This window comes from Tupaia chinensis, unplaced genomic scaffold (assembly GCF_000334495.1).
Source record: "Tupaia chinensis unplaced genomic scaffold, TupChi_1.0 Scaffold140086_1, whole genome shotgun sequence".
Lineage (NCBI taxonomy): Eukaryota > Metazoa > Chordata > Mammalia > Scandentia > Tupaiidae > Tupaia > Tupaia belangeri.
This window is the reverse complement of record NW_006199965.1, coordinates 960,929-970,548: the sequence shown is the minus strand read 5'-3', so window position 1 is coordinate 970,548 and position 9,620 is coordinate 960,929.

Sequence of the window (9,620 nt, the reverse complement as noted above, 5' to 3'; positions counted from 1 at the left end):
TGTTTGTTTTTTTGCCAGAGTATGGGTGTGTGTGTGTCAGCAAGGGACAGAGAGACAGGGAGAAGAGAAAGCACCTCCCATGGGGAATAGTCACACCACAATACTTTTTCCTCCATCTCTCCCTCCTTTGGGGATTTTGGGCATGCATGCACACATACTTAGCATGGTTCTCAAGACTTCTGGTCTGAGAATTGAACCATGAGGTTGGCCATGTGGAATCCAACTGCCCCAACTACCAAGCTACAGAGCCAACCCAATGTTTGGGTGTTTTTCGTTTTTTGAATTTTGTTTTTGTCTTTTAAATTTTTGTTATAGGGCACGTGTGCTCACACACGAGAGAGAGAAAGAGAGAGAGAAGGAAAGGGAGAAAGCATCTTCAGGGAGAACAGCCACACTGCAATCCCTTCTCTTCCATTCTCCTCTTGGGATTTCAGGCATGCACTCACACACACCCAGCATGTTTTTCATTTAAATTATGAACTACCAGGGTTGGTCCATAATTTAAGCCACCAGGTCTGAAACTTGAACAGTACAGTTAGCCATGTAGGATCAGGTTGCCTCAACCACCACGCTGGCTGGCCCAATGTCTGGTTTTTAGAAACATTTATTTATTTATCTGTTTATTTGTTGTGATTTTCAGGCTGTCAGATCTGGGACTTGAACTTCAGTTGGCCATGTGGGAGTCTAGTGCCTTAATCACCATGCCACCTTCCAGCCCAAAATGTTTGGGTTTTTAAAGCTACAAAAATGTTTCAGGTATGAGAGAGCAGCATTCCAATATCGACATGGTATATAACATGAACAGCTTCAAGGAATTCTCCCATAATGTCTCTCAAAGTAGCCTTTAAGTAACTTACCACGGCAAGAAGTAGAATGGATTCGTCTGTACACAGATAACCAAAATGGCAGAAGAAACAAAGAAAGCCATTTAAAGTGCCAACATACATTAGTGACAACAGTGATCTGAGTCTGAGAAAGAGTTTAAGAGCTTCTGGGTTGATGAGTTTTTTTCACACCTGACACCACTCCTGAATTTCACCAAGGCTGGTCCATAATTTAAAGCAGGAACAGAAAAATTCACAAAATGTAATGGCCCCTTACTTAATTTTTTTATACTGTGTGTAGTATATAGTCAATGACCTTTTTATGACAGGATAACAAAAATGCATAGAGTCATAGACTTTCTTTTTTTTTGGAGAAGTTTTTGTTATAGGGCGCATGCACTTGCCAGAAAGACAAAGAGAAACAGAGAGATAGAAAGCAAGAAGTCACCCCCCAGGGGGGATGGCCACACCACAATCCCTTCTCCTCCTTTCTCCTCTTGGGATCTTGGGCACTCACGCACACGCACCCGGTGTGAGTTTAAGCCACTGGGTCCGGGACTTGAACTGCAGTCGACTACATGGCTACATGGGAGTACAGCGACATAGCCATTAAGCTAACTGCTGGTCCCTATGTCATAGACTTTCTTTCTTTTCTTCTTCTTTTTTTTTTTTTTTTTGGAGAGGTTTTTGCTATAGGGCACGTGTACTCGCCAGACAGACAGAGAGAGACAGAGACACAGAAAGTGAGAAATCACCCCCTAGGGGGGATGGTCACGCCACAATCCCTTCTCCTCCATTCTCCTCTCAGGATCTTGGTCATGCACGCACATGCACCCGGTGTGAGTTTCAAGCCACCGGGTCTGGGACTTGAACCGTGGTCAACTACATGGGTGTTCAGCAACATAGCCATTAGGCCAACTGCTAGTCCCTATGTCATAGACTTAATTTCTATTACAATATAATTAGATGGTGAAAACTTCAGCCATCTTTAGCTGGTGAACAATGAGAAGAGCTCACAGTGATAACTGAGTATAACCAGCTATGCTACCGACTATTTGAATGACACTTGGATAAACTTGACTATTCCCAGTAAGAGTTTACAATGAGTTTATACAAGTATCTCACTTTTTTTTTTTTGGTCATAATGTTTATTTCAATTTTTAAATGTGAATTAAAAACACAAATAGTATCTTGGTTTCATAACTGGAAAATCCATATTCTAAATATTATCTTTCCATTTGGTATGGAGGCTAATAAAGGCTTTAGGGATTGCCTGTCTGCCTTTCCATTGATTTAAATTAGGCCAAAGAAAAGTAAGCTTAAAGGATATGTGAATGTTTGCAGTGCATCATCATCAAAAGAGATGATTTAATTATAACCGATGTACTGGAATTTATACTTGGCTTACAGTGCTCATAACTTCAAGTGCAGTAATGTATAAAATGTCATTTCAGGTATTCTCCATTTACTTTGAAATTACTGTACCTGAGCTGCATAATGTTCTTAAAGATCAACTGGGGAGGGGAAAAAAGTCATATTTATTACCGAATTAATGCCAGAATTCCTGTGTCTACCTTGCTGAATCAAAATTTATAACTTCAGTTGTAGGATTGCTTTCTCCGCTTGCGGCTCCTATGAGCTTTTATTCTTTCTTTAAGTTATCCTTAAGACAAACCAGCAGTAACAAGTAAATTATAACTTTAGTTTTGTTTTTCTGACTATTCTTGGGTTCCTCCGGTCCTCATCACCTGTCAAATTTTTACAACCTATCCATAAAAGGAGGTGGGTGGAATGAGAGAATTTAGAAGTATTCATTTTTTCCTTTCCTTTTCACAAAATAGCAAGGTTATACAAAGTAATTTTTTTAATTCCAAATTAGGAAGTACTTTTAACACAAATTGAAATCTAAAAATGTTTTTAATTTGTGCTAAGTATCAAAAAAAGATCAACCTGGATAAAAAGTGTAAATGAGTTTAAATATTATATAAAATATGCATTTACAAGTATTAGTATATTAAGAGAAAATCTTTATTTTAATTTTTAGATGTTTACCATAGGGTACATGTGCTCTCTGAAGACAGAGAGAGAGAAATTACTCCCCAGGGGGTATGGCAATGCCACAATCCCTTCTCCTCCATTCTTTTTTCAGGAGTTTGGGCATGCACGCACATGTGCCTGGCATATTTTTCAAGCTGCTGGGTCTAGGACTCAAACGGTGGAGTTGGCCATGTAGGATTCCAGCACTTTAACAACCTTGCCACCTGCTGGCCCCTAAAGAGAAATCTTTAAAATTCTACAAAGAGACGTGACCAGCAGACGTTGTAATGGTTATGTCACTGAACTCCCACTGAACTCTACCGCAGTTCAAGTCCCAGATCCGGCAGCTTAAAGCACATGTGCATGCATACCCAAAATTCCAACAGAAGAAGGGATTGTGGTGTGGCCATTCCCTGTGGGGGGTAATTTCTCACTTTCTTTCTCTTCATCTCTCTCTGTCTCTCCAATGAGCACACCCACCCTATAGCAAAAATATCTACCAAAAAAATAATAATAATTGTACAAAGAGAAAAGTCTCCTTTGACTATGTAATCTGCTGGATAAATAGTATTTCACATAGCAATCCTTATTATGCATAATTTCATATATTGCTAAAATGCAAAGTCTGCTTTTACTTTAGTACTCTTCTGTTAGGTTTGAGGATGAGATGACATGGCTGCTTGAAAGAGACATAGGCTAATGGAACAAATGGTATTAGCTCCTTTTTTCATTTATATATTTAGTAAGTGTTTTGTTTTCAAATGTTCGCTTATTTATTATATTTGAAAAAGAAAGAGGTCCTCTCCTCAGTTTCCAGCATGTTTGAATCAACTCAGGATCCAAACCCAGGCCTCCCGCGTAGTTGGAGCACTGTGCAGGGACACTCTTCCGTCTACACCACCATGACTGGGTCTTTAATTAGTACTTTATAAATAAATGACAAAGTGTTTATTTTAAACTTACTGATTTAGGGGAAAGTACCCCTAAATTTAATGACATATATTTAAATCACTTTTATTCTAAGTTGGATGAAGAAAATTAAGTACACAGCTAAGATTTCCTCCCAAGCATCTCTTGCAGCTTCTGGATGAGTAGCAAAATGGGCAACGTTAGTCCCCAGTTGCTTTTATCTGCTCAACACAGGGCAGGTCACTCTGCTCCCTGGAGCCCAAGGAACCTGAGCCTCTCCAGCCCTGTATGGTCTCTAACTTCCCATTATGGATGGTAGTGTGGTTGGGCTGGCAAATAAAAAACTGAGGCTACTCTGGGACCACATTCCCCACACTGGAAGACAATGAAGGGTCATGACTTCCTAACATGGCCTTAAGCTGTTATGGCAGAATCTCAGACCAAGAGGAGCAGTTCTATTTATCTGCCTCCTCTAAGACCTTGCTTGTTGGAATCTATCCAAAGGGAGCTGAGTTCCACTCACAGTAATTCCATGTTCCTAATCTAAAATGTTGCTCCCTTTCGGTCTCTGGCAAACCTCTCTTTTACCTTCTTCCTCAATCCACTTGGGAAAATACAATGAGAACTCAGAGATCTGTCTGGACAGCTGAACTTCTACAGTAAAGTTTCACATCCAGCCACCTTCCTCCCTGTCCAGTCCTTCAGGGATCATTCCTGAGTCCCTGTTTGAGCCAGAGCCAGGCAGGCTGCCCACTCCTACCCCTTTTTAACTTGGTCAGCTCTTTCCTTTACCCTTCTCCAGATCCTAAGCTGTCTGATTTGAACCCCAATTTCCAACTCTTTAGTGATGATTTGCCAGACTCTCAAGAAATTAGTGAAGAGAATATTCTCGCTCTGTGAACCCTCCCCTCCCTACATGCTATGCATTTCTTTCTTGTCTCCCCTTATATCAGTGTTTTCCTATCCTTATTAATTTTTTTCTTTGTTTATTTTTTCTTCTGTGAGCAAGAGAGACAAGAACCTACAACACAGTCTTTATGTAGCAATATGCCTATAGCAACAGCCAAGCCTGGATCATGGGTACACATGTGCCTGGCATACTCAGTGCAGCCTCCAGAGGGGAACCTGAAACCTTGCCATATGGGTCAGCCTCACAAAGTGACACATTTTACTGCTGGGCCATCACTCGGCCCCTATCTCTTATATTCATAATTGCTTATGAACTCAGTATCAATGTAGCCTGTGTGAGCCCTAGAAACACATAAAATACATAACAAGAGTCTTAGGCACTAAGTAACCCAAGTAGAAAACACACTGAGCAATCAAACGGACTACTCCATTTGAATCATTGATGTGTTGCCAGAGGATGCTGGTATCTACTAGTGTATGAAGTCAAAAATAGGATTCTCATGTGAGTTGTTGGAGAGAATTTAGCACTGGTGGACACAACTCATTGCAATATCTAAGGTATCTCTAACTCCAAGATCCAATTTTCACCACGTAGCAAAAATATCAACTTAATTGAGAATCCATGCCTCAGTGTTTGTTTTAGGAGAGAAGGATGAGTGGACATTCGCAGGCTAGAAGACGTGGTATTCAAGGAACCTGCTTTCATATGCAGGTTGCTCTCTGAACTCAGAACATTAATTACCCACATAGTATCCGTAATTGGGGTCAGATCACTAGTTCTGAGACAATTAGAAAAAATTGGCTTGGGTCCTCTTTTGCTGTTCTCTAGTTGCCTGAGCACATCCAGATTTTCCTTCTCGTCACCACTCTCTGGGTTAATTTCATGAGATACGGTGAGATTCAGGGCTCTTCCAGGAAAGCTCACTTTCTCCATCAATGTTTCACTTGAATCCAGTCACACTCCACAGGATCCAACTGTCCATGAAAAATTCACAGGTTTCCCTCAAGCTAAATAACGCTAATGCAGCTGCTTCCCCACCTCCCCTTCTTGGCCTCATCAGACAAGAGTTCCCTTCTCCCCAACCTGCTCCTTAAGCACTTTGAGGTTTATTTGGTTTGTCAACCTCAAAAGGATAGATCATTACCAGGACTGACACAGTGTGAGGTAGTAATGGTGGTTGTAGTGGAAGGGGAGAGTGGGGTCAGTGGAAGACCTCCAAACTGTTGATGGCCCTCGAGACCCTACTCTCTTTTTGTTCAGAAAACTGTCCCTCTTCCCTTCTGAAGAGAGACTCCATAGAAACATATGCTGCCATGACCGCCTCATTCTTTAGATGTACTATGGATTCCTTGACACTAATCTTTCTATAAACCCAGTTATTGGTCATCCTTCAGAAGTGAAATGAAGTCTAATCTCAAACTCACTTGAAGTGTGTGATGGAAAGAATAGAGCTGTACTAACCTCCAAACTTAAGTAAATCATGGCTTTTGGACAAGTAGAGGGACTTGTCTCCCTCTGTGAACACTAACCCTGCATAGGACACACACACCACCTTGCTGTTTCTTACCTTGGCTAGGGGCTGAGAAATGGACTTGGAGATGTGCTGCATCTCGTCTTGCAGAATGACTGTCCTTTTCAGCACTGAGAAGGATAAAGACTTCTCTATATTGTATATGGGGGTTCTCAAACATGTCATTAATAATGAGACCTAGCTGTGACCTGCAGCTAAACTACCTAGTCCTACCTAAGCCAGAGCTGGGGAAATGAATAATGATTTTTACTTTTTTCTAGGAACTACAGATGAGATGTTGTGAGTGCAATAAGCTGAGATGTCATAGACTGTATCAACTGGAGAGGCAATCACCTTGAGTTGTAGTGTACCAGATACCAGATACCCTTCCAAAAGAGCCAGTCTTTTGGAACTAGATCCAACCAGGAATTAATCTACAAATCTAAATGAGGTCACTTCCCCAGAGTTAAAGCAACTGGAGACACCACCAAACCTGGCAGCACAGACTTTTCCATTCACATCAGTGAAATCTCTCTTGCAGATGCCAGCACCTACTACTGAAGTTTCTGAAAGGAAAACCTGACAAGGAATACCAATCAGGAACCCAAGTGTTTGTGACTGGTGAGTTGGGCCCCTCCACCCTCTGGTGTATGATATCATCTCAGTAATAATGCCCACCTCACGCTGAACAAGTGCATATGCTAAATACTGTTGAAGGAATAAAACACATCAGATCTTATCATTATCTCAGCAAGTTGTACATTAAGTATTTTACAGAAAGGAAACTGAGACTTAGAAAGGCCTATTCAGTGATAAGAGTTATTTTGGTTGGCTTCCCAACATTCAATCAAGCCCTGATACATAGGCTGAACCAATTACCATGTCTCTTACTTGTGGTTGGTTCAAATATGGGACTGGTTTAAGCCAATGTGTGTCCATAAGACAAACAGATGACCTGATAGAAAAATCCAGAAACTGGAACAATTTCTCCTTCCTGTTGGCTGGGAAAAAGCAATCATATTGTCCCAAGTGCTCCAGACTAACGTTATAAGAAAATGATGGAAACCAAATTGAGGGAAAATCTGTTCTAGATGAATGGAGAGATACTAAGAGTTTAGTGTGACAAAACTGCATAGCCTCACCTCTTCTGGCTCCACTCTCATCTACAGACTCTCAGTAATGGGAGAGATACAGCCCCTTGTTCAGCCAGTTTTCTTAAAGTTAACAGTTGTCCTTAAAGATGCCAGATGATAAAGGTCACATATTCACAAAGTGTTGAATGACAAGAACAATTCAATCTTTTTCTGCTCCCAAAGCCTTCCCTTTTCTGTTTTGCTACTCGTGATGCCCTAAGAGCTCTGAGCAATATCTTCTCTGAGAAATTATTAAACTGGTATTACAATACTACTACCATTTTTTAGACAGCTACTATATCTGTATTACCTACAAAACAACTTTGAGCATCAGGTTGCTAATTCTCATGGTACAGATAAGGAAACTGAGACTCAGGGAGATTCAGAAGTATAGCTATTAGGGAATAGAGATGGGGATAGTCAGGACTTAATAGGCTTTATATTGGTGGAAAGTCTTTTCATCTACCAAGGATAAGACCCAATGCATTAGTTTAAACCTAATATAGGAGTTGATTGATTCTATAGCTGCAGAGGATTTGGGGTTCTTCATGGTATCCAAGGCAGAGCTTTAGAAACCAGAGACTAAGAGCTGGATTTAGGGCTAAATGCTATCAAGACTCTTACTCTCTGAAATTTTCCCATCTCTACTCTCTCTCTGTCTGCCTGGCTCTCTTTTCATCTATTGCACATAGACCTTTTTTATGTGATGGGAAAGATAAATGCAGAAATGTTAACATTCATTCTCTTATCTTGGTAACCAAATTAGAAAGAGAGCTTTATCCTCCAGCCTCCACGAATAAAGAGTTCATTTAAATTAGCCTTTCCAAAGCATATGTATGCTATGCAATCATCAAATCGAGGATGTAAGCACATTCCCCATTCCCATCATTGACTACCATACTATGCAGTGTACACCTGAAAGTTGTCCTACTGGTATTTTTTTTTTTAAGTATATATTACTTTGTCACCAATGTTCATTACTATCCTGTGGTATGCAATTCCAAATCCTATTTCACTTGTTTACATGCACTCTTGTGTCTTTTAAGCTATGTCTTCCCACTCTTCCCACTGCCACTCACTTCCACCACCTAAGATTTACCATCTAATATTACTCTCTCAACTGCTATGCTATCAAGTTCTTTGGGTTTAGGGCTCTGTCTCTTTTGTGGTAAGACATCTTTATTTGGAATGGAGGTTTGGGAGTGCATGACAGTTACTTATAAGGAGAATATTGAGAATGAGTTCAATATCCTCATTAGCATGCAATTTCTTGAGTCAGAAATATACTAAATTTATATCATTTATGCATAATAAATAAAATACAACATATATACATTTGTAAAGTACAGAGCTGTGCACTTATTTCCTGTGGTTGGTATAACTAACAGGCACAATCTGATGGCTTAAAACAATAAGAATATGAATGACATGACAGCATGAGGAGTTCAAAGGACTCCCTCCATGGAAACTAGTGAAAATTATGTTTAAAAACTTCTAGTCTATGGAAAGGGTAGTAAGGGCATATTATAAATGATGAAACTATTTTTTTAAGTACTGAAACTAAGTAAAAATAATGAGAGTCTATGACATTTGGACTGAAAATCCTTCCTTTTTCTCTCATAAGGCAGAGAGGAAGAACCGACTTCATTAAAATTATCTAGTCACTAAACAACTAAATAAGCAAATGACAATGACAAGCCCTGAGCACTGCAGAGGCGGAGAACTACTACCTAGACTTTCTATGATATCACCTAAAATGTCCAGTTTCAACAACAACTAAGTGAGACATCTAATGGTAAACTATGACCCTTATACCAAAAACAAAAAAAAAAAAAGAGGCTTTAGAAACTATGAGAGTGAGCAAATGTCAAATTTTACAAGCAAAGTTTTCATGCAACCATTATAAATACGTTCAAAGAATTAAAGAAACCATGATGAAATAAGTATAGGAAAGTATGATGGCAACTTTGTATCAAATAAAAGATAGCAACAAAGATACTAGATACAATTTTAAAAAGAAGAAGAAGCAGGGACCAGCAATTAGCATAATGGCTATGTTGCTGCACTCCCATGTAGTAGACCGCAGTTCGAGTCCTGGACCCAGTGGCTTAAAACTCACACCAGGTGCATGTGTGTGCTTGCCCAAGATCCCAAGAGGAGAATGGAGGAGAAGGGACTGTGGTGTGGCCATTCCCCAGGGAGTGATTTCTCACTTTCTGTCTCTCTGTCTCTGTCTGTCTTTCTGGCAAGTGCACATGCCCTATAGCAAAAAAAAAACCTCTCCAAAAAAAAAAAAA